This window comes from Lissotriton helveticus, chromosome 9 (assembly GCF_964261635.1).
Source record: "Lissotriton helveticus chromosome 9, aLisHel1.1, whole genome shotgun sequence".
NCBI lineage: Eukaryota > Metazoa > Chordata > Amphibia > Caudata > Salamandridae > Lissotriton > Lissotriton helveticus.
In genome coordinates, this window is record NC_136070.1 from 1,153,770,263 (window position 1) to 1,153,793,694 (window position 23,432).

The 23,432-nt window shown below is 45.1% G+C and overlaps 1 protein-coding gene across 1 annotated transcript in view; it reads right to left on the reverse strand.

Moving 5' to 3' along the window:
• Positions 1-23,432, reverse strand: part of IL17RB (interleukin 17 receptor B) — a 321,832-nt gene that overhangs the window by 190,616 nt on the left and 107,784 nt on the right. The window lies entirely within an intron of this gene.

Here is a 23,432-nt window from a genome sequence, read left to right on the forward strand (position 1 = left end):
GTGGAGTGATTCTTGCAGTTGAAACAAAGATGATCTGAACAATGCAAGCCGTATCCCGAAGGCGCCCTGGAAACCGGAGTTATGGACTCGTAAAGTTTGCGGCCTATCTCTCTTGGATGCCCGGAACCTGGGCTGGCATAGTGCCCGTGGCGTAGTTCAACAACAACTGCGCTGTATACCGGAAGTTGCCGGTCCGGCCCCACAACCTCACTTGGTTTCACTTTCGATTTTGGTGGGTGCACTCATGAACCAGCTGCAGAGTATGTCTAACTGTAGGACACCCCAGTTGACATCGCTGGCCACAGATATTTGTCATACTATCCTGGAGGGTCGGAAGTAAGGGACTAGACGTGTTCTACGAATAACGATTGCTGAGTGCCACCTCCCTGGCTCGGCCTACGTGCATGGCACTATCCCCAAAATGGCGACCAAGCCGGAGGGGGACAAACGGCAGCAGAAGGCCACCAGAGGGGGACGATATACGCAGTCGAACAACATGGATCGCTACGCCCAAACGAAGGGATCGCCTAGTGGACTAGGAAAGTCACAGGTAGGAGTAAAGGATGCCTCTGCCCTGGAAACTGAGCCTACATTGCAAGATGTAATGGCCGCCATTGATGGGATCAAATCCTCGCTTGGACGGAAGATGGAGACCCTGGCTCATAAACTTGATACGGTGTCCATCGAAGTGAACTTGATTTGGGCTGACCTCACGAAGGCAAGTGAGAAGGTGAAATCCTTAGACATTAAAACGGCCAGTCACACGGACGATGTCACGGAGCTACAATCCGAAGTACGGAATCTGAAAGCCTCTAATGACCGTGTTGTCCGTCGACTGGAGGATTTTGAAGGGAGAGCCCGGAGGAATAACGTTCGTATCATTGGGGTCCCGGAAAATGCAGAAGGGCAGGCAGCTGATCTCTTCGTGGAGGGTCTCATAACCAACCATCTTGGCCCCAAAGGCCTGAGCACGTTTTTTACCGTCGAGCGGGCCCACAGAATACCGGGTGGAAGACCGCGTGTCGGTGCCTCGCCTCGACCCTTGATTGCCAGAATATTCAATTTTAGAGACAGAGACGCTATCCTTCAGGCTTCCAGGTCAGGAGGCTCCTTGAAGTATGAAAACTCGTCCATCAATTTCTTTCCTGACTTTACACAAACAGTCCAGAAGCAAAGACTGAACTTTATGGGGGTGAAGAGAAGGCTCCGAGACATGGGACTTAAATACTCCATGCTGTACCCGGCTAAACTGACGATTGAACATGAGGATAGAACTTATTTTCCGATGAGCCGGAGATGGCTGCAGACTGGTTAGACACTTTGAAGGCCCGGCAGGAACCCTAGAAACAGAGTGGTGGAGAAGATGGAAGTGCGCAAGAACAAGAATGATAACTGTGGCTCTGGGACCTGGGGATGATGGAGGAAAGGTTTCCTTATTTTGTACCGTTTTGATTCACACATAGCACGATGCATTAGGGGGCTACACGGGCTATCGGTAGGCCTCTTTCCTCCTCTGACTTACTTTTTGTAGTTTAGTCTATAAGTGGGGGCGACAGGCACACTGCGAGTTGGGGAGGCTTGAAAGTCGTAAGCAGGGGTGCAGGGTGGGGGGTAGTGTAACGGGTTGTTTGGGGGGGAGGTGGGGGGGAAACTGTTGTTTTTTGGTGTTGTGTTTGAGTTTTCACAAGGCATTATATATCAAGCTTATTCCTGTAAGGTGCTGGGCTCGGGTGAGGGTTGGATCTCCTATTTATTCCATAATGGGGGGTAGGGGGCTGAGGGTATTGAGTTGGAACGTCAATGGGTTGGAGGACAAGATCAAGCGTAGTGTGGTCATACAATTCCTCAAGAGACACTCCCCAGATGTGGTCCTCCTGCAGGATACTCACTTGGTTGGAAATGTGTGTAAGGCAATGAATAGGAGGGATTCCGGCTTGTGGCACATGCGGGTTTTACTTCTGGGTCCAGGGGGGTTGGGATCCTCATTAGGGGTTCTCTCCCGTTTGTTGTTGACTCGGTCGTCCCGGATGAAAGGGGACGATACTCTGTGGTTTCGGGACGTTGGGAGGGGCTTACCCTCTCTTTGGTCTCGGTTTATGTCCCCCCGGGTCTGCAGAACACAACCTTTCTTGAGTTGGGTAAGGTTGTATTGGACCTTCCTAGCGGATTGCTGATTTTGGGGGGAGACTTCAATGCGGTAGTCTCTGGCACCCTGGATAGATCTCCGTCGCGGGATTTGAGGCGAGCTCAAAGATGGCTTCCAGACTTCGTGGAGACACTGGGTTTGGTGGATAGTTGGAGATTGCTTCATCCTACTCAGCGGGAATACACTTTTCACTCTGATGCTCATGGGAGTCTTTCTCAGATTGACTATGGTCTGGTGCCTGCGGCCCAGGCCTCACTATTGTTGAAGTACGGCATTTAGCCAGAGTTATATCTGATCATTCTCCTCTTTGGCTCAGCTTCGATTTCGCTACTGGCTCCAATGGTAGAGTGGCCCCCATCAATTCCTGGTATCTGCGTGATCCCATAATCCGGAAAGATTTGATAAAAGCGCTGGAGCATTATTTTCAGGAGAATGAGGGATCGGTCTCGTCGTCTATTTCGTTGTGGGAGGCGTTCAAAACTGTAGTCAGGGGTCAGACTTTATCCCTGATTGCTGGTGTTAAAAGGCAGAAGGAGGAGGACGTAGTGAGAATTGAGTCCGAAATAGCTACTATAGAAATAGAATTGGAGCAGGAGGTGACCCGCGCCAGATTGCATGTTTTACAGCTTAAGTAGCTTAAGTATAGGACGTTGGTCACTGACAGTGCAAGGGCTCTTAGTCGTGAGCAACAGGGGCGTCTGTATGATGTAGGTGATAAGGCCGGTAAGTTGATTGCCTGGCTAGACAAGAAAGATAGAGCAGATCGGGTCGTTCCGGAGGTTGAAGCTAAGGACGGGACTTGTGTGACCGACCCACAGAAGATAGTGGACCGCTTCGCTGAATACTTCCGGAATATTTTTACATCCGTCTCAGATAGGCTGGAGGAAGATTCGTGTCTACTACTGAGGGACATTAAACTTCCGTGTTTGTGGGTGGAGGATCGAGACTTTATGGACGGTAAACTTACCGCCGATAAGGTAGCCTTGGCTGTGCGCTCCTTGAATGCCGGAAAGGCGATGGGTCCTAACGGTCTCCCCATCTAATTATATAAGCTCCGCCCCGATATAGTCTCCCCCTATTTGAGAGATATGTTTTTTGAGTCTAGAGAGTGTGGTGTTCTCCCCCGAGATCAGAGACTGGCATCGATTGTGGTGATCCATAAGGAAGGGAAGCCAAGAACTAGCTGCGCTTCGTACAGACCGATCTCATTGTTGAATGCAGAGCCTAAGATATTGGCTAAGACACTGTCCAATAGACTGGTAAAAATTATCGCTGAACTCGTCCATCCCGATCAATCGGGATTTATTCCGCATCGAAATACGGCCTTGAATCTAAGGCGATTGCATGGGGTTCTTGCGAGGGCACATACCTTGCAGGAGCCTGCTATTGTGGCGTCACTCAATGCGATGATGGCTTTTGATACGGTGGAGTGGCCGTATTTATGGGCTGTCTTGGCTAAGTTCGGTTTTGGTTCGGAGTTCATTAGCTGGGTGCGTCTATTGTATACTGAGCCACTCGCGCAGGTAGTCGGTAATGGTCGTGTCTCGGCGCCATTTTGTCTTGGACGGGGCACTAGGCAGGGGTGCCCACTCTCCCCACTTCTGTTTTCACTGGCTCTCGAGCCGTTGGCGGCTTGGCTCCACTGGGAGCCCTCGATCAAGGGTATTCGTTGGTCTCCACAGTTTGAGGATCGGATTTCTCTATACGCTGATGATATCTTGCTTTATCTTTCCTCTCCGAGGAAGTCTCTAATTGTCCTCTGTGATGTTTTGGCATCGTATGGCGGAAATTCGGGATTGATTATAAATTGGACGAAGTCGTATTTGTATGTTTTACATGGTGACGCCCCAGATTTGCCTCGGAACTGCCCCATTCAAGTTGTACGGGAAGGTTTCAAATATCTTGGTGTTTATATTTCCATGGATCCTACGATCCGGTTTGAGCGAAACCTTCTTCCTCCATTGGCTCGGCTGAAAAGTGACGTGATTGGGTGGCAGAGACTTCCACTTTAGATGTTGGGACGAGTGGCCCTTTTTAAAATGATGTCCCTGCCGCGTTTCCTTTATGCCCTCCAAAACACCTTAGATGTAGTACCTCTAGGCTATTTCCGTGAAGTGGAGGGTTTGCAGCGTAAATTACTCTGGGACGGCAGGCCACGTATAGCGTTGGCCAAGCCAATGCTCCCGTGGTATGATGGAGGGATCGCCCTCCCCGACATCAAGAGATATTATTGGGCGTCGCAGCTAGGGGCTATAAATCATGGTACATATGGATCTGCGACTGATCCCGGCTATGCCATGGATAGGTGGGTGCTTCCGGGTGGCAATTATAGCAGAGCACTGTATACTAAATCAGTGGAAAAAACCCTGACAGGGCCGACTAGGGTGGCGGTGCGCATATGGCATGATGTTACTACTTCGCTTGGTTGGAAAGACCGCTTGACTCTGGCTGCCCCACACTTTAGTTCGGATAGATTTGGCAAACTATGGAACACAAAGGGTTTAGATAAATGGGAATTGATTGGAATAACCACTCTAGGTGATCCCTGGGTGAAGGGAAAGATTAAATCATTCGCTGACCTACAAAAGGAATATGAGATCAGCGGTACGGAGTATTTTCGTTATGCGCATGTCAGACATGCACTGCGATCGGTCTTCCCCGTGGGGGAGAAGATACCGGAGGCATCCCCCTTGGAGGACCGTATACTAGATGGACATATGCCCGATAGCACCATTTCCCTGGTATATAAAAAACTGATTAATCACAGAGTTGATCTTTTGGTAGATTTGAGGGAGAGGTGGACCCGAGATGGCCTTGAAATTGATGACGAGGACTGGCAATCGGCGATCTCCTCTCCAAAGGAGGTCGCGATCCCAGCAAGATTGCGACTTGTCCAGCTTAAGATACTTCATAGAGTCTATATCATGGGTCCACGTTTGATTAAGATGGGTCTAGCGCGGAGGGTTTGTGTAAGCGGGGATGTGGCCTATTGGCGACGTTCCTTCATATCATCTGGGAATGTCGACATATGGTGAGTTATTGGGGATCTGTTTATAATGTTATGCATGAAGTTACAGGGGTGGCTCTCTTGCCAAAGGCCAGGAGATGCCTGCTAAATATCTGGGAGCCCACGGATATGAATACTGCACAGACCCAATGGGTCACGTTGGGGTCCATGATCGCTAAACGAAATGTAGCACAACTGTGGGGTTCTGATAGGCCGCCAACGATAGAGGGATGGAAAGAAAGTATGGATTGGTGTATGTTCCGTGAAAAAACTGTTTACCTGGCATGGGGTCGTCCTCGGAAGTGGAATGATATTAGGGGGCCCTGGAATGAATACAGGGGGAATATTTGTGTACCACCTGCAAATGTAGTCCCGGATGTTCCAACTTCCCCATAACCCGATTGAATAAGCGTTTATGATATTGATGTATGGCTCCCCTCCCCCCCCCGACCAAGAATTGTTGTATTTAATATTGACGTTGATTGGCCCCCTTCTGTACTCTGCACTTATGTATTTATTGATGCCTTGTTTTAATAAAAAGAAATAAAATAAAAAAAAATGGCCCTGGCAAACTGACCGGCTGGCACCCCCTGGGGTGAGGGGGGGGTACAGCCGAGCAGTTTTGAAGAGCCTGTTTAGATTTTGTAACAAAAACGGCCCCCCAGTGGCCAAAAACCAGCCTACACCCTAGCGGCCCACGGGCGCCTGCTACGGTCAGGGCAGCCCTGCACTGCACTTTTTTTTCACCAGTGACAGTTATGACCCTGTATGTAAAGGAAAAATCAGGGGCGTAACACATGCCCCTGCAGCCTCTGAGAAGCAGGGGGGCCCCATCCCTCCAGGGGGTCCTGACCCTTGAGAAGTGCCCCATTCAGCCCGAGGCAAACGAGGATCTTTGAGAGATGAGAGACGGAGTCTGTGGGGGTGTGGGTGGGCATCATTTTATGCTACACAACCGGGAAGAGAAGTATCTCCACCTCTTACAAATTAAAGGTAAGTTATTCAAACTACTCCACATGGACTGCCACTTCGTAATCCAAACCTATGAACATTTCTCAAACCAAGGCACGGGAGCAGGTGCGTAACACAGGCCCCACAGCCCCCGCGGTGCAGGGGGCCCCCAAGCCTTGGGGGTCCCCTTAGCACAGTACTCCCGTCGGAGAGCTCCTGATTGAGGCCGGAGGTGGCCCTTCCACATACCTTGCAGGGGGCCCCCTCAAGTTTCGTTACATCACTGCACTGGAGTACCCCCACTGAAGCTCTCCACATCAACCCGGGGCCCCAGAGTCAACCATATCTCACAGATAATCATTGGCCTTGGTCTGAATGGGGCCCCTCAGAAAGGTAAGGGGGGTTCTTAAAAATGTTCACCCCCAAATCCCCTCCCGCACCGCAGGGGCTGCAGAGGTTCTCTTTACCTCGTGTCAAACAGACCTTTCAAGAGATGGAATCAAGACATGTCGTATTTTTTACAGGAAACGATAGGGGTGGGGGTGCGGGGGAGGTCTAGATAAAAGCAATTTACTAGAAATGAGGCGGCAAATAAGAGACAGATGGATTTTTATTCGAGAGAAAATCACAAGTGGGTAAGACTACAGTTAACCCGGGTGCGAACGGCCAAGCGAGGTTTAAAAAATGCACAGATAATGTTTTTACGACCTCTTTATTGCATCGTCTCTACCCCAGCAGCAGATGGCCACCGAGATAAACACCCTATAACGGAAGCAGAATATTTTGCTTAAAAAATGGAACATCAGTATTTTTTTCTGAATGAGCGATCTATTTTCTCAATGTGTTGTTTGTTTATAACTAAAATTATGAAAACATAAACTTAATAAAATACTTGTCATTGTTCAGTATTGCTGTTTTGTATTGTTGCTGTTTTGTTTAGGCCAAAAGCTGGTACGAAATTAAAGAATTTGTGTAAAAATATGTCATTTTGACATGACTCATCTCGGCTTTTCTACTGGCAAACACGCTGCTCAGATCAGGTAACCGTTTTGAGTCTGTGCAGTTTGATTCTCTCAGCCTTGCTGGCTGGATCAAATAATCGGTTTTAGTTTTCTTTGTTTTTTTTATTGTAAAGACTGCTAAGAGTTTTTGAATTTGCTGTGCAAAATTCTCAATCAAAGTACAAGTCATTGCAATGAAAAACATAATTATGCTATAAAGTATAGTATGGATTAGTTCGCCGGATTATTCTGCATGTGAGAACTAAATAATGCATCAGTCCTGTTCTTTTTGACAATTGGATCAATGGAAGATGGAGGGTTGCTGGGACTGAGAACATGCCTTTCCTATGGTGCCTCAAACCAGACCATGAGGCCTGAGACGGTGGGAAAAGGTCATGTACTACTGGTTTAAATGGGATTAAACCGGGTGGAACACATATCCTTGGCAAGGAGATTTAACAACTTTGGCTCAGAGGAAAATAGGCAGCCACTGAGCCAAGCAAGAGCACGCGGGTGTTAACTGCTGACCAATCTGACCTCTTAACAGGGATTAGCTATCTGGTAGTGAAGGAAAGTTGACAGAACAAATGAAATTTAGCACTACCCCCTTTTGAGTTGAAAATGCCAGAGCTGGCTTATTTTATTTATTCCTATCCATTCCCAGGACCCTGCTTAGACAACTAGGCTACAGTCTTAGTAGGGGAAGGAATCAGCTTGTGTCCTGACAGGTGGAACAATAGCTCAGATAAATAGGGAAGGGGCTAAGGAGCTGAAGACAGGCATTCCCGATCGAGGAAAAGTTCTGTCATACTGCAACAGTGGCTCCTAATTATTTTGACAGTAAAGCAAAGAGAAGTGCTGCAAAAGGAGGCGGGGACTGAAAGAAAATAGATAGGATTGGGTAGCAGAACTTCACCAGTCATCTGGCACCTCAACCACCAATTCTGCTAACCATTCCTGGTCCTGGGTAGATTCCATCTTAAGAAGGTCCTTATGACAGAAAACTCTTGACTTATGACTGCTAGTGGATGAAGTGAGCTTATACATGGATTTAAGGATTCCTAAATCCAGCTGGCCCCCAGTAACATAAACTTGTTTCAAAGGGTCAAGTGGTTAGCTTCCTGTATGTCTGCTTCAGGGACACAACAACCAGAAGGACCCCCATCTCCAATAGGGCCCATCTACCCACAGAGGTGATGACCCTGCCTGAGACCTGGCTGGAGAGACAACTGGTGTCTTGAAGTCTACCTTCATAAGCTAGAGACTGGAGAGCTGACCAGAAGGAACTTTTCCACAATTTATAGAAACGTGGAACTCAGTCCTTTTCTTTACCTCCAGAGGACTGGTGCTGAGACATGCCAAGAAGATCACACCCTAGGAGGGTAATAAAACTATACAGCTCAGAGCTGTTGGCTGCACTGAAAAATAGTTCAACTGGAATTTGAGGTAATGGTATCTAGCCTCGCGGAGCCCTGCCCAGCTATTGCTTCCAGCTTTGCCCTAACCAGACGATTCTGACACACAAAAAGTGACTAATCAGTGCTAAAACCGTGTTCTGGTGTAAAACCAGCTTTGTCTTGCTTGGAGCTTTTAGAATCCAAACCAATTGCTTCAGTGGGCCCTCAACAACAATGTTTTCAACTTTGAATGCCCCTCACCAGCCACAGCCTTAGACTTTGCTCCGCTGAAAGATTTTGACTTCCAATTCAGAGACCAAGGCCCTAATTGCAAGCTGGTCAGATTAGTGTGGATTGTAGGAAGGTGGAATATTATGTGGTGAAGCTCGTTAGGCTTCACCATGCAATACTGTCACACACCCCAAAGATGGTCCTTGGGTTCACACTAATAAATCCTTAGGTCAGTCCTGAAAGTGTGGCACAGAGCAGTCAGGCTTTACTAGAGAAATATGTGTTAAGCATTTCAGACTACCTACATGGACGATAAGTAATTGACACGACTAGAAAGAAATCAGACACAAATTGATACAACTAAAGCAGATTTTGTCTTAATTTAGACACTAAAATGAACGAATAGCATACATATAACCGGAGTTATAGATTTTTGAAGCAAGGTAAAATCCGTGCAAAATAATACAGTAAAACTTTTTCATTGCGGTTAATGAGAAATACTAGGGACAATCAGTCCCTTGCATGTCGAGTTATGTGGAACCCTTGCAGGGTAAAGGTCCCAGGACCAAGCCATGACAGTCAGTCCAATTTTACCTGGCACGTGGATCCCGGGTGCAGAGGTGTCCTGACTGTCCCTGGTGCTGAACAGGGGCCTCAGGAGAACTGCTTATATCGCTGAAATTGTGCTGCGGGGGGAAAGATGAAAAAACACAATAACGGGGCTGCTATTGATATCAGATGAACATTGGATGGAGTTCGCTCTAGGTGCAGCATCAAATGCAGGGGTCGGTTGCTGGACTGGCGAACTACAATAAGTGGAGCAGAAAATTACTTCAACATTCGGTGGTCCTGGGGAACACAGTAGTTGCCTGTAACTTTGTGGAAGGCAGAACTACAGTTCCCACAATGCACTAGACCATCTGGATTATGTGTTCCCTCGGAGTGCCCTATGGCCAGCAATTCTTCGAACATGGAACGTTGTTTTGCCTGCAGTTCGCAGGGGCTAGTGTCACTGGTTTAGGGGAGTCTGAGAGTGCTTCAGGCTTCCACAGGGTAAGTCGACAGGGCTCAGTACTTCTTAGAGCAGCCCCTTGAAACCAATTGGTGTATGTACGCTTTATACTCATAGTGTTCTTTAATGGTAAAGGGCACTGTAAGGTCATATAAACTTGCACTTACATGTCCACACTTTTAATCTAATGCACAACTAAGCTCTGGAATAACCTTCCCACTTATATCTGAGCCCTGCCCACTTTGATCTCCTTCAGGAAGGAACTCAAAACTTGGCTTTTCAACAATTAGGAATCTTTAACAACTAGGGTTTTCCAATCTTGTTCAGGTGAAGTAAGCTCCAAAACACTTTTGAGTATACGCACGCCTAACACATTTCTGATTGTGAACAGACTCCGCCTACCAGTCAGCAGCGAGGAGCGAGGAGCAAGGAGGAGGCAGACGCTACATCACGGCCCTCGGTTCTCGCCGGATTGTGGCTCGCTGCATTGTATTGCGGTCCCTGATTACGCCGAGCGTCGGCCCCTTGCTGCGAGGAGGAAGGCGTTGAACCCAGCTGCGCCGTGGCCCCCGGCCCCTGACTGAAATGCGGCTGCCGGTTTTCGGCGGTTCTGTGGTGTCCTTTGCCCTCCAATCATTGGGGGTCTTTGTACAACCTTGAAGGCGCGAGCAGACGGGCGCGGCCGCCGTTGGTGAACTGAACTCATTACTGCTCCTAACCGCCACTACAGCACTGATGGGGGGAGCTCAGGAGCACAGGTGAGCCTGAAAAGGCAGACGGCAAGTAGAAAATTGCAGGCAGCAAAAGTAGTGCTTGTGGCAGAAGTGACTCTGCGCATCCTGTGTGCCTCGTGAGCTCTGCTCGCCTTCTCTTCATCCACTCCCCGCTTCCACGTTGCTTGGCTTGGCAACCCTATTATTGATCTACATTGTCAACTAACTAAACTTACCTTGAGAGTATAGCATGGTGCAAAATAAGGCAAATTTGGCTTGAACTCCGGCCCAGGTTTTCACAGTGACACGGCACAGCAGCAGCAGAGGAGCGGGAGCACTGTGGAAGTCCAGCTGCCACACAGCAGGGTCCTCCGCGATACTGAAGACTAAGGCACTTTGGAAAGGCCACACTGCTATAATAGTCCCTGAGAGCCTTGTGAATCCCCCCGTCGGCGCACAAAGGACCGCAGGGGAAGGTGAGCGCGGCCGTCATTAGAGGCAGCCACCGAGTCCATGCCCAGTGAGCCCGTGGAAGCGGCCCAACTAGGTTGGGTGCAGCCAACGGGTCACCAGTATGCCCTGCTCACAGTATATACACTTCCACCTACGCCTACCTAGTAATTATTTGACCTCCCTAGCTCATTATCCTATTCCATCCTAGGATCAACCAACAAATTACACTGCACATTTATACTGCCCAAAAATGTCAAAAAGGATTCCAGTTACCAGGTCAATGTCAGCAGTTGACGCCAACGAAGGCGAGCCCTGGCAGCCCCAGCAGGGCCATTGACAAATGATTCCAGCATAATATGGGTAAACTCTCTGGGGCCCTTAAGACACAGAATAATGAAAGAACCGCCAATACTGGCTTGGTAACCAAATACTTGCTTCCAAAACCTTCAAATGGAGTTTCAGCTAATGGCAGGACAGCCCACCTAGGAAACAACTCAAGTGTTAAGGAAGACTTCTCTCCCTCTGCAACAAATTCTAAGGGCCTCTGACCTATGAAGACAAAACAGCGCTTTATTTCTTGCCCAAATACAGACATTGTCAATAGTCCTACCCAATTGTCCCTGGGGCTAGATTTCATCCCCAATGCTAACACAAGCTCTGCTTCAATAGACCTTCACTTATCACCTCCTATTGACAGTTCAAAGTCAGCCTCACGTGTGCCATGAAGATCTATAATAACTCAAGCACAAATATATCAATCTCATTCACCCATTAGGCAAGATCCTTCTTTGATTGCTGCCCTAGGCTCTCCCGTTGCTTCCAGAAAACAAGATTTGCGAGAACTTTCAGCCTTATTTCTACAGCAACTTGAAACTAAAATTGAGCAAACCCTGGAGTCCACACCACAGCTGTATAGACTATCTAGTGGAACAAATCATCATTATTGCACCTCTCAAAAACATGGAAAACCAAAGTTTCATGGCTGCCTCCGAATCGCCAAAACTCACTAACACACAACACATAACGGCCAAAGTTTTACTTTTGCAATCTTCCAAGATGGACTTGCAAATGGATCTTTTACAGACAATTGCTCTGTGTTTGGCAGATTTGAAAGGAAAAATGGACCATATCACAAACCTGATCTCTACTTCACAAACAACTTGCTCATGTTCATGCGTGGCCATTGTGGACCAGTGGGCAAATCTTCCTGCAGTTTTGACCACTCTGGCATACTCAGTCTGTGTCTCAAGAGCCCCTTTCGGTCCATCCTTACAACTGACTCCAACCAAATTAAATACTGAACCTATTAACAACCCAGCTGACTTACTTGAAGACCTGCATGCAAGCCCAATTAAAACATCACATTTGCCATCATCCACTGTCTCAAGTTTAACTTCTTCAATGAGGCCCATAACTGATGCGCCCTGCCCTTCAACTAGCTGTCAAACAATAGAAGAACTAGACGGCGCCCCAGAGTTCAAAAAGAAGGAAGGTCTGCTTTCTAGGAAAGCAAAGAAAAAACTGAGGAAAAAAAGGGAAAAAAACTAAAAATCGAGCAGCGTCCCTTCTTACTCGTACCTATACAACCAAGCCAGATATTGGCCCTGCTAAGTTCTATCCAATTTGTTCATTAAAGTCATCAGGAAAGAAAGATAAAGAAGTATTACCAAATCACTTACAACTCCTCAAACCACCATCATCTAAGAGTTTGGCTGAAGATTCAGCCTGAGGGGCAATTTCTTTCAATGTCCCCCCCTACTTCTTTTCATGATAATAAGAAAGGCTCATACAACACCAACTCAGCCCAAGTCCACGAGAGGCACAGATGTGAGGATTAGCCTTGTCCCCGGACCAACATTACTACCCACAACCTCAGGGCCACAGGCGGAGGCTTGCACGCAACCACTGTTCAGTACTGCATATAGTACCAACACGCAGCATCAACAGGTGGTAAAATCTCCTCCAGGTCTAATGGTATATAGCACCCCCCCACCAATTCATCAACCCACACTTGCACTTCACAATCAAGTCAAACCGGGAACCTTAATGAACAGTAGCCGTTTAGAACCAGGAGTGGTGGAGGTCGTACTTACACCAAGATACCAGGCCAAAGGCAATTACGATGTTTTGAACAGAGGCAACATCTTGCGCTTATTTTCTCGCATATCACCATTAGAGCATATAGGCTTGGCAGATGTTGCCTGGGTTAAATTCCAAAGCCTGTCAGGCGACTCCCACGATGAATACACAGTGGACGGGCTATACCAACAGTCACACCAAACGGCAAGGCTGTGTGAAGCCAATCAATTGGCAGACTGGGGTATTGAGATTAGGCACTTACCTCAAGACAGATATCCTCACGTCTTACTCAATACATTTTTTAAAACGTACTCCATCTTAAAATGTGCTGACGTTATCCATCCCGGTAACAAACTTACCAGCATTCTCTCCCAACCGGTAACAAACTTACCAGCATTCTCTCCCAACATGAACCTCTAAGGATTACCTGCTCTACTAATCAGAGAAGAGTCTCTACTAGCAAACAGGACATTAATAACCGATTTGGACATCAGGCCGAACGTGGCCATCATTTGGCCCGACGGCACCTTTAAGTTCCTCAAATGCAACACAAATCATACATTGAACGAGCAAAATAACTTCTTTACAATAATTTCTTGGAATGTGGCTGGCCTTCAGAAACTGACTAAAAATGACTCGCCCCTAGATTACCTTCAAAGCAGTGATATAATCTGTCTCCAGGAGACATGGGCAGCATCTACTACAGCTCTTTCCGGGTATTTTGAAACCCATGTCCCGGCTTTAAGACGCAATATTTTTGGGCGGCCAATGGGTGGCCTTTCTGTTTACATCAAGCACTCCTGAAGGTTGGAAGTAATTACACTTGCACCTCCATCACCTGGGATCCAAGTACTACTTTTTAATGGAATAAAAAATTATTATAATCCGCTTAGATTGTTACTATTCAATTGCTATGTTAATCCAGCTCTGCACCAGAGAAATCAAGCACTCACTGATCAGGCAGCTATCATTGGAGATTTTCTCATCAAATATCCTCATCATAATCCACTTATAGTCAGGGACTTTAATAACAGATTTCACGACAAAACAGGAAATGAAAATAAGCACCCTAAAGAGGTTGCGGTATTACAAGCTTTATTTGATGCATGCTCCATAGCCTCTGCTCATAAACTCAAGAAAGCAAAGGATCAAACATGGACCCAGCTTGCAACATACAGGAATATCTCTACAATCGATTATCTATTCATTGGTAGCACACTAGCTTTGCACCTGAATGACTTTGACATCGATATTCGAGTAGAGAGTGACCACAGGCCCCTTAGAGCATCTTTCAGTCTTTCTACTGTTGCATCTTGTAAATTTACATCTATAGGCGAATCTACAGACAAAGAACGCGACAAAGGCCCATGCAGGATAAAATGGACTACCAATCTTAGAACAAAACTGTCTGCATGGACAATTAAAAATGAACATTTAAAGACTGCTTTTGATTCGCAAGCCCTCTTAGACTATTGGCCCATTCTCTTGCTAGATTTGCATCGGGTGCTGGGGGGTACATTGGACGCTCAACAAAAACAGGTGCCAAACAATCTAAACCAGCCTCCAAGCAAATGGAAGCGTCAAATTCCCACAAGTGCAAGACAAAAAGGGGAAAAAGCATTGCAGGGTGCCACAAATGGATCGCTTTGAGCTGCACATAAGAAACGTGCCTGGGAGCAACGCACTAAACGAATAGAGGAAGCCTGGCTTAAAATCTTCTCTCTTCTTAAGGAAAAAAATCCAGCTCCATTATCGAGATATATCAACCAAGTCAGTAATAGTGGCCAGTCCAAGGAGAACGGGGTACCCGAGAATGTTTGGGTGAATTACATCAATCTGCTCTACAGCAGTGGGACAGGGAGCTGTCAGCCCTCTCCTCACCTCAAGCACCAAATTATGATAACACTCAGGGTCCAGGCATCTCTGAAGCTGAAGTAATTAAGATCATTAGCCGCATGAGGAATGACGGCGCGCCAGGGCCAAATGGAATACCCGCTACAGTTTTTAAATCAAATCGATCGTTCTGGGCAGAGCTCCTTACACCTCTCTTTAAACAAGCCTTTCTTACAGCCACAATTCCATCCACCTGACAGGGCTCAATATTACCTCCACTTCATAAAAAGGGTAATCGCTCAAATCCGGCCAATTATAGGCCAATAACTTTATTGGATATTGAAGCTAAGGTCTATGCTTGTGTCCTGCTGGTAGAACTCGAAAACTGGGTTACAGAAAACAGCATTCTTCCCCACACTCAGTCAGGCTTTAGATCAGGCTGCTCCACAATGGATAATATAATAGCGCTGTCCTATCTGTCTTGGAGAGCCACTCTGGCCAATCATCTACTGTTATTCTGCTGTTTCGTGGACTTCAGTGCAGCATTCGATAGAGTCAACTGAGGGACACTATGGAACAAACTAAACTCATGGGGGATACCATCTGCACTTCTCTCTGCACTGATATCGCTGCATCAGAAAACCTGGGTGAGGATCAAAACAAGTGCCACAACAGTATCTGCAAAAATCGCAACAAAAAATGGTCTAAAGCAAGGCTGCGTATTAGCCCCGCTACTATTCAATCTTTATACTGCTGATTTGCCTTAAGAATTGTCAGGTGCAATTTTGGTCGCCTCAAAATTGGGTGGCATACGTCTACAGGTCATGCAATGCGCTGATGACATTATTATCATGGACCATACAAAAACAGGCCTACAAAGAGCGCTCACTGCCCTTAACACATATAACATAAAAAACAATCTTCTGATGAATGAATCAAAAACCAAAGTCATAATTTTTGGGACACATAAAAAAAAGAAAAACCTGTCCTGGTGAGCAGGCAATCTGCACATAGTGACCTGCACTAGCTATAATTATCTAGGAGTTTGGTTTAATGAGAAGGCAAATCAAGTATCCCATCTTAAACATCTTCGGCCCAAGGGAGCAGGGGTTATACATAGTCTGAGGCACTTGAATCAGCAATTGCACAGCCCGACAGCCAAGCCAATTTTAAGGGTCCTACGTGCCAAACTGCTCCCGGCAGTGTCCTATGGTCACCTGGCCTTCCCTGGAAAAATGGATTCATTCTTAGTGAATGATCAAATAATGGCCTATAAGAAAATATTTTCGGGTCCCCAGCATGCAAGGAGGGCGAGGCTGAAACTTGAGCTGGGCCTGGCAAGCGCAGATCTTCATTGTCTGGGAGACTTAATTAAATTCTACATCTGCATTCTACATGCTCCAGCTCAATCCATGAAAGAACAATTGCAATCAGTGTTTACGGATGAAATCTCTCCTTGGCACAGACAGCTGCATTTGGTCATCTCCACACTGAAGATTGAGATCATCAACTTTTCTAATCCAATCGTTTCCCTGTCAATGTGAAAAAAACCCGATAAAAAGCCAAATTACTCTAGTGTCATTCGAGAAAGATGTTGCTCGGCTCCCCAAAAAAACACTCCTTGCAGCTTTGAACGACTCGTATACTAAGGGGAAATCTCAACCATATTTTAACTATTCTCTTCAATCACAGACTCGCAATAAAATCATTTATATGAGGTTGTTAGCCCTTCCAATTCATGACTTTAACCCGCTGTGGGCTCGGAGGAATGTTCAACTAACATGTAGGCTCTGCAAATATCCATATGAGTCCTGGTTACATTTGTTATGTTGTTGCCCTCATCTTGCCAACGATCGCCGACGCCTACTGGTTCCAGGTTTTTTGGGAAAAGTTACTAAGACATTGCAGGGAAGCATCTGATTTGTGCTTCTGTAACAATTCAGCCCAAGTTCTAGCAAGAGCTAGGACGTTTGTCAACATTTTTTTAACTGCACTGCATAATGCCCAGTATTAAGAAATTGACAAGCCCTACTCTTATTGCATAAATGAACGTTGATGAAAGCTAAACCTTTAGTAACAAGTATTGTGACACTCTTTGCTATTGTCTTTTATACTATACACCTTTTTCTGGATCAAACAGCCAATTGTGATATATTCAATTAACTTGAAATGTTGCTCTTTGGACTTTAAATTTATTTGTATTCCCAGATTTACAAATGTGTACATAACTTTTATTAATCCTTATATTTTAATATTTTATCAAGTATCAATATGACGTTGTATGTTACGTTTTTTTTAATTAACTGTATAATAAAATTACATTTCTATAACATGACAACACCCTGCCTCCTCCACTTTAGAAGACCTTCCTTAGGATTTACTGGTATATATTAAAGATAGTGCATTGACTTTGCCACATACAGTGAGGGCAAAGTCAAGTTTGAACAGTTTGCACTGCTCCTGCAGTTGTCCGTGGCAGGCCTGCCGTCTGTAATTTATTTGTGTCATTCATGGTGGCACAATCAGTGCTGCAAGACCTGGAGACTCCTTTACCACCCATGCCCTGGGTACCACTGGTACCATAAACATATATAAGAGGGGTAAAGTCTTTGTCAATTGGGATTACCAATTTACACATACCAGTTTTAGGGAAAGAGCACGGGCACTGAGGCCTGGGCAGTAGGCTCCAGTGCACTAGCAGAGTCATAACCATCAACATTGGAACAAAAACTAAGGAAGTGACCATCCAAAAAGGGCCCTTTCCTCCATAGGGTATTCAGCACATGTGGTAAAAACCATTACCCCAGGGTGAGGTATTTTCCACATGTGGTAAATACCTCTTATTAGAACATTGGAATGTTGGTCCCGATTCACATCAGTATCTTAAGACAAAATCCTAAACTTCCTACCATTTTTGTATTCACAGAAGGCACTTACTCATTTTGGTATTCACAGAAGGCACTTACTCATTTCAGTATTCACAGAAGTTAGGAGTCCTAACTTTAGGACTCTTAAATGCCTTCTGTGAATACCAAAAGTCTTAAAGTAAGGATTTTTCTCAGTTTAGGAGTAGTAAAGTTAGGACTCCTAACTTTAGGACTACTAAATGCCTTCTGTGAATACCGAGGGCATTTAGTAGTTGGTGTGGGATGGGGAGGTGCATCGTGTGACTTACAAGCAGTGCCCCCAAACCACGGTGCAGTCACGGGTGTTAAGGTCAGTGAGACCAGGGCAGCGGAGTGAGGCGATGCAGTGCGAGTGCGGTACCCACAGGTCACTGTGCAAGCAGCGACTTGGTGGTGGTGGCAGTCGTCGTCATTGGTGAGAACAGGGTTGCAGTGCGAAGTGCAGTGGTGCCTTCAGGACACGGAGTCAGCAGCGATGTGGGTGACGGCTGCTTTACCCCTCTGTGGCAACTGAAACCCACAGTTCCAGAGGTGGTACCCAGAGGTAAGTGAAGTCTTTGCTGTCCCTGAGACTTCGTGAACAGGAGGCAAGCTCCATTTCAAGCTCTTGGAGATACTCAGCAACAAGTGAAGAAAGTCCAGTCCTTTCACTGCCCAAGGCAGAAACAGTGACTGCAAGCCAGCCCAACAAAGCAACTACACAGCAAAGGGGCAGTACTCCTCCCAACAGTTTTTCCAGCTCCTCTTATTGGCATGTTCCTTGATTCTGGTGTCTGGAACCCAATATTTATACTCAGTTTCTCTTTTTACTCTTGGGCAGAGAGTGTCTGTGCTCAGTCCAATCAGTTTGGTCATCTTTGGCCCAGCTTCCTGGCAGGAGGTGGAGACAGCATTGTCCAAGGCAGACCAGGCCCATTCAGGTGCAAGGAAATCTTCTCCCACTACTCTACATGCGGCCCAGGTCTGTTTACCCCGCCCTGACTCATCCAGGAAAGTCAGGACACACCTCGACCCCTCCCTCCTGTGGCTCTCTGAGGAGAATGTGTACTATTCTTGCATTATGTTTCATTTTCTATGTTATCCTGTACTTAGTTGCTCAGCCTGTGTGTGTGAACTCTGTATGGAATGTTGGTGAATGGACCTTGAGTGGAATGTTTGGGTGACTGGATGAGGATGACAGTTGGTGGATGGGGCCGAGCAGCTAGCAGGCCGCTTCTGGTGGGGCTGCCTTACAGCACTTATGGAAGATTGAATGTCTTAAAGATGATGGCGCTCCCTAAGCTTCTATATTTATTCAGAACCGTCCCACTGGAATCAACTTGTTTTAAAAAGCTTGAAAACATCACTTCCAGATTTTTATGGGGCTATAAACGGCATGGAAGGGCCTATAAAAAGATGGTACTTCCCAGAGCCATTGGGGGTTGGGGTGTACCGTATTTCTTATTTTACTACTGGGCTGCAGTGTTGCAATTCATTTCCCTCCTATTGGTCGGGGAGAAAACTAGGTTATTACCATGCCATAACCCTTCAATATATAAATTTGGGATTGGTGGAGAAGCCAATAGTTGCTTTTTAAACGTTGTGAAACCAAGCTACTATAAAAAAAACTAAGTTTAAAATTCTTAAAGCTGCTTATTCGATCTGGATACGGGTTAAAGGGCATCTAGGATTACTCAATATAAATTGCTATACTCCTTTTGAAGCTGCCAGCATCTTGCCTATTATTTTCCGAGATCAAACAACTGTGAGTGGCAGCAGAAAGGGATCTGCTGTCTGGGGGATTTATGGCTAGATTCTCAATTTCCGTCCTTTACAGAGCTACAACTTAAATATGGTTTACCCAAGCAGGATTTTTTTAAATACTTGCAAATTCGCAGTTTTTATAACACGCTAGGTCCAAATGTCACTCAGTTTAGGGAACTTCCTTTAATAGAGGGGATTGGGAAAGGGATGCCCATAGTTTTTTTTTACTCCAATCTAATACAGCTATTACCAGATGATGAAGAGCAATGTCAAGACAAGTGGATAAGAAATCTAAATACAGAGGGAATTGATTTAAATGCTTCTATCGCTCTGGCAAATGAAGTTTTGATTACAGGCAGGATGCGGGCACAACACTATATGGTTATTTATGATTTATATTATACTCCCCATAAAAATTCTAAATGGAGTACAGGAGCTGGAGCCAAATGTAATAGATGCGGTTTGTTTGCAGCAGATGCTGTGCATATGTTTCACTCCTGCCCCAAATTGATAGATTTGCTATCGTCAATCCAACATTTTTTGGTAGAATTATTGGGTTTACCAATTAGTATTACAGGGGAGTTGGTATTGATAGGAGTTGAACGTGATGTGCAAACTAGATCTAGATCTCTTTTCTTTTTATTTGTATGGCTATTTTGCGTGCCTGCATCACTAAGGACTGGATTTCTCCAGATTCTCCGTTATTTTCCTCCTGGAGGGCTCAGCTCTTGGCTATGTACAATCTTGAGTCTGCAATTTATAAGACCAAGAAGAGCCGAAAGAGAGCAAGAGGGCTAAAAATGTGGGCCCCTATAGCAGAATGGATTTAAGTATCTGTGAATTACAGATGGTCCTTTTTTTTCCTCTCTTTTTCTTCTTTGTGTTAGACTGTATTGTTATTGTTGTTTATCCATTTACTGCTATATCCCCTTGATTCGGCTCATTTAATGTACTTCTCTTTTCTGAATCCATTTTTGTTGATTTTTGCAAACATTAATTTAATATTCCTTTTTGTTTATGCTTCTTCTTTGTTGAACTCTGTAGATTGTGTTTCCATCTCACATTGTTTGGTATATTTGTATTACTTTTGTATTATTTTTGTTCCTTGCATAAAAAAAAGGAAGTGAAAGAGGTCCTTTGTTGTATGCTAGCCTCTTTAGAGGGCAGGGATATTTATTTTCGGATCCTGTTATGCTATGTGTATCTAAGAACAAGCTTGGTAGGCTCATTCACAAATTAAAGCTAATGAAAATTGTTATTTAAACAATGCATGACGTGTCGCCTATTTCATATAATTGCCATTACATGCACTGTGCTTAATTTTCTTTGAAAATGATAATTCTCTTTCATGCTAGTCCCTTGACACCTGGGGCCACATGTACGACCATTTCAGTTTGCGAATCGATTTTTCGCAATTAGAGATTCGCAAAATGAAATGTACTAATGGGCCAAAGACCCCAATCAAACTCTGCCACATCCTTGTCCAGTAAAGTGCAGGCCACCTCCCGCTTTACCTCCCCTAACCTTCGGCTCACTCATCTCATAGATATCTCTCATACTTCAGGTTCTCCACATCAGGTGTCTGTTTCATGCTGAGGATCATCAGGAGCAGCCACCCAGGTTAGCGGCTCAGTGTATGCCCAAGGTTATGGCGGAGGGAAAGAAAGACACTGAAGCCATATTGAAAGCCTCCAGACAGTCCCAAACTGTCACTGATTTCTTACCCCAGAGCATAGAGAAGCCTGGAACCTAAGTCATGAGAAATGCATGCATGCCTTGGAAGTCCTGAGAAGCTATAAATAGCCTTTTCCGCCTACTCACCCAAACCAGACCATGAAAGAGCTTGAACATTTTAAGGCATTCACTCAGTTCCCTTTTCAAAGTCTATGGAAAAAGTGGCAATATATACACAGTTGTAAATAAGATTAATAAACATGTTGTTCAACGTTTTTGAGATGACTCAGTGACTTTTGAAAAAGAGAATGAAAAACTATAGCAACTGCTAACATGTATGTCATGGATAAAAGTGCAGATGAAGGAAGGAGGCATGCATTTCACCTTCCCAGCTGTGTTTGTAACCATGTTTTCAGTAACACAAATCATTTTAAGTAAATTGTTTCTAGGAAAATTGCGTTTTGATCACGGATTGTTTACCTCCTGAGTTAACACCCCTTGCAAGATTTCATCCATCCTTGTAAAGTGATCAAAATGAAATTTACGAGCGTGTAATATGGATTTCAGTGGAGCTCATAAACTAACCCAATAACAGGAAGAGTCCGACTGTTAGCAAACATTTAAAGCCTCTCTCTAAATAATCAAGAGCAGGACGCATCACGTGCACAAGGCAATCAACCCGGAAATTAAATCTCTGCCTCTGTCACTAACACACTGATACCGAACTGATAAAAGTGTCTCCTTTTAGTACTTTACAGATTAATCGACATTGTAAAGTGGAAGATGGCTTATTACCTGTGGAAGGGTGGAGACAGAGTGTCAGAATAACAGAGCAGGTGATTAGGGTAGGTGAACCATGTAGTTATGCAAAGTCAGTGAAAGTTAAATGACCTAGTGGGCGGGTCTGGCTGAGGTATAGAAAATGCTATGGACGTAGTAAGGCACAATGCTAGCATTACAGTGAGTGTTATGAGGATGCAGAAGTAAAGACCGATATTGTAATAAGATGACAGAAGGATGTCACTGCAAGCTGGATGCTGTAGTGAAGGAAGGTTAGGGATATTTATAAGAGGGTTAGCAGAATAGAGGTGCAGTTTGAGTGGTGTAAGTAGCACACAAGCATAGTCCTCTTAAAGCTTTTAAGTCCGTGGTTCAGACGAATTTTCTGCCCCTTTGTTCGGAAAAACTTTGAAATATATTATCTATGTTCGACTAATTCAAGTCAGCATGATTCCAAACAATATTGAATCCCGTATATATTGGGGTCCCAAAAATACTTAAAATGTTACTGGGTAGGGAGAGTCAGAGATACAGGGAGGCAGAGAGAGGAAAGGTGCGGATAGAAAACTCACAGATAAAGAATAAGAAATGTAATTTTTCCAGGGGAGGCCTGTGGAAGGTGGGGCAGGGCAACCCCCCACTTTGGCTATGCCTTAAACCGTCTCTGTATAGGAGAGGTTAGCAAGCTGGAGTATTCAGCGATTGAAGGGCAACAAATGTTATCAAAGCCCTGGGCAAGATAAGATTGTGAGCTAGCACAAACAAAGCATTAAAACTCTGGAGGATGTGGTAAAGGGATGAAACGGAATGTTCTCAGAGGGCTGAAGGGAGAAGCCACAGAAAGTAGGACAGAGGATATTATTAAACAGCGTGATCTTGTAAACAGTGGGGTTGAGGGGTTCAGAGTTTTTGGGGTATATAGAAGGGAGAACTGAAGATATTAGTTGACAAGTGTATGATATAGTGAAGGAATTACCTAGAATGTAATTCAGAGGGGTAAATGATGAGAGAAGCATACAGCTAAAACTATGGATGATGGTGTGAAGAAAGGAAAGAATGTTATTAATGACCTGAATATTAAAGTGAAGTAAAGAATGGGGGCTTCACAAAAGCTCTTACGAGTACTAAAGCAATACTACAGGAGTACTCTATTACGTACTGTTACATCCCTTTGTGAATCAGCCCTGGAACGTCAAATTACTTTCATATTAGTAATAGTGCACAAAGGAACATCCTTTCTCATATATGAATATTTCTTGAAGATTCACATTTTGAGATGTTTTGGGACCAATCACAAAGGCATGTAAGAGAATGTAAAAGAGTACTGCAGGAATACTACTTTGTATACTCCAAAATGCCTTTGTGTACACGCTCCAAAGAACGTTAAAGGAAGGTAGGAAGGTTTAGTGACAAAAGGACTACTAATTTTAATAAAAGGTATGTGGATGTAGCAAAAAAGCAGGGGATTGTTATTAGTCAGTAAGGAAGAGAATATCAGCTAGTTTT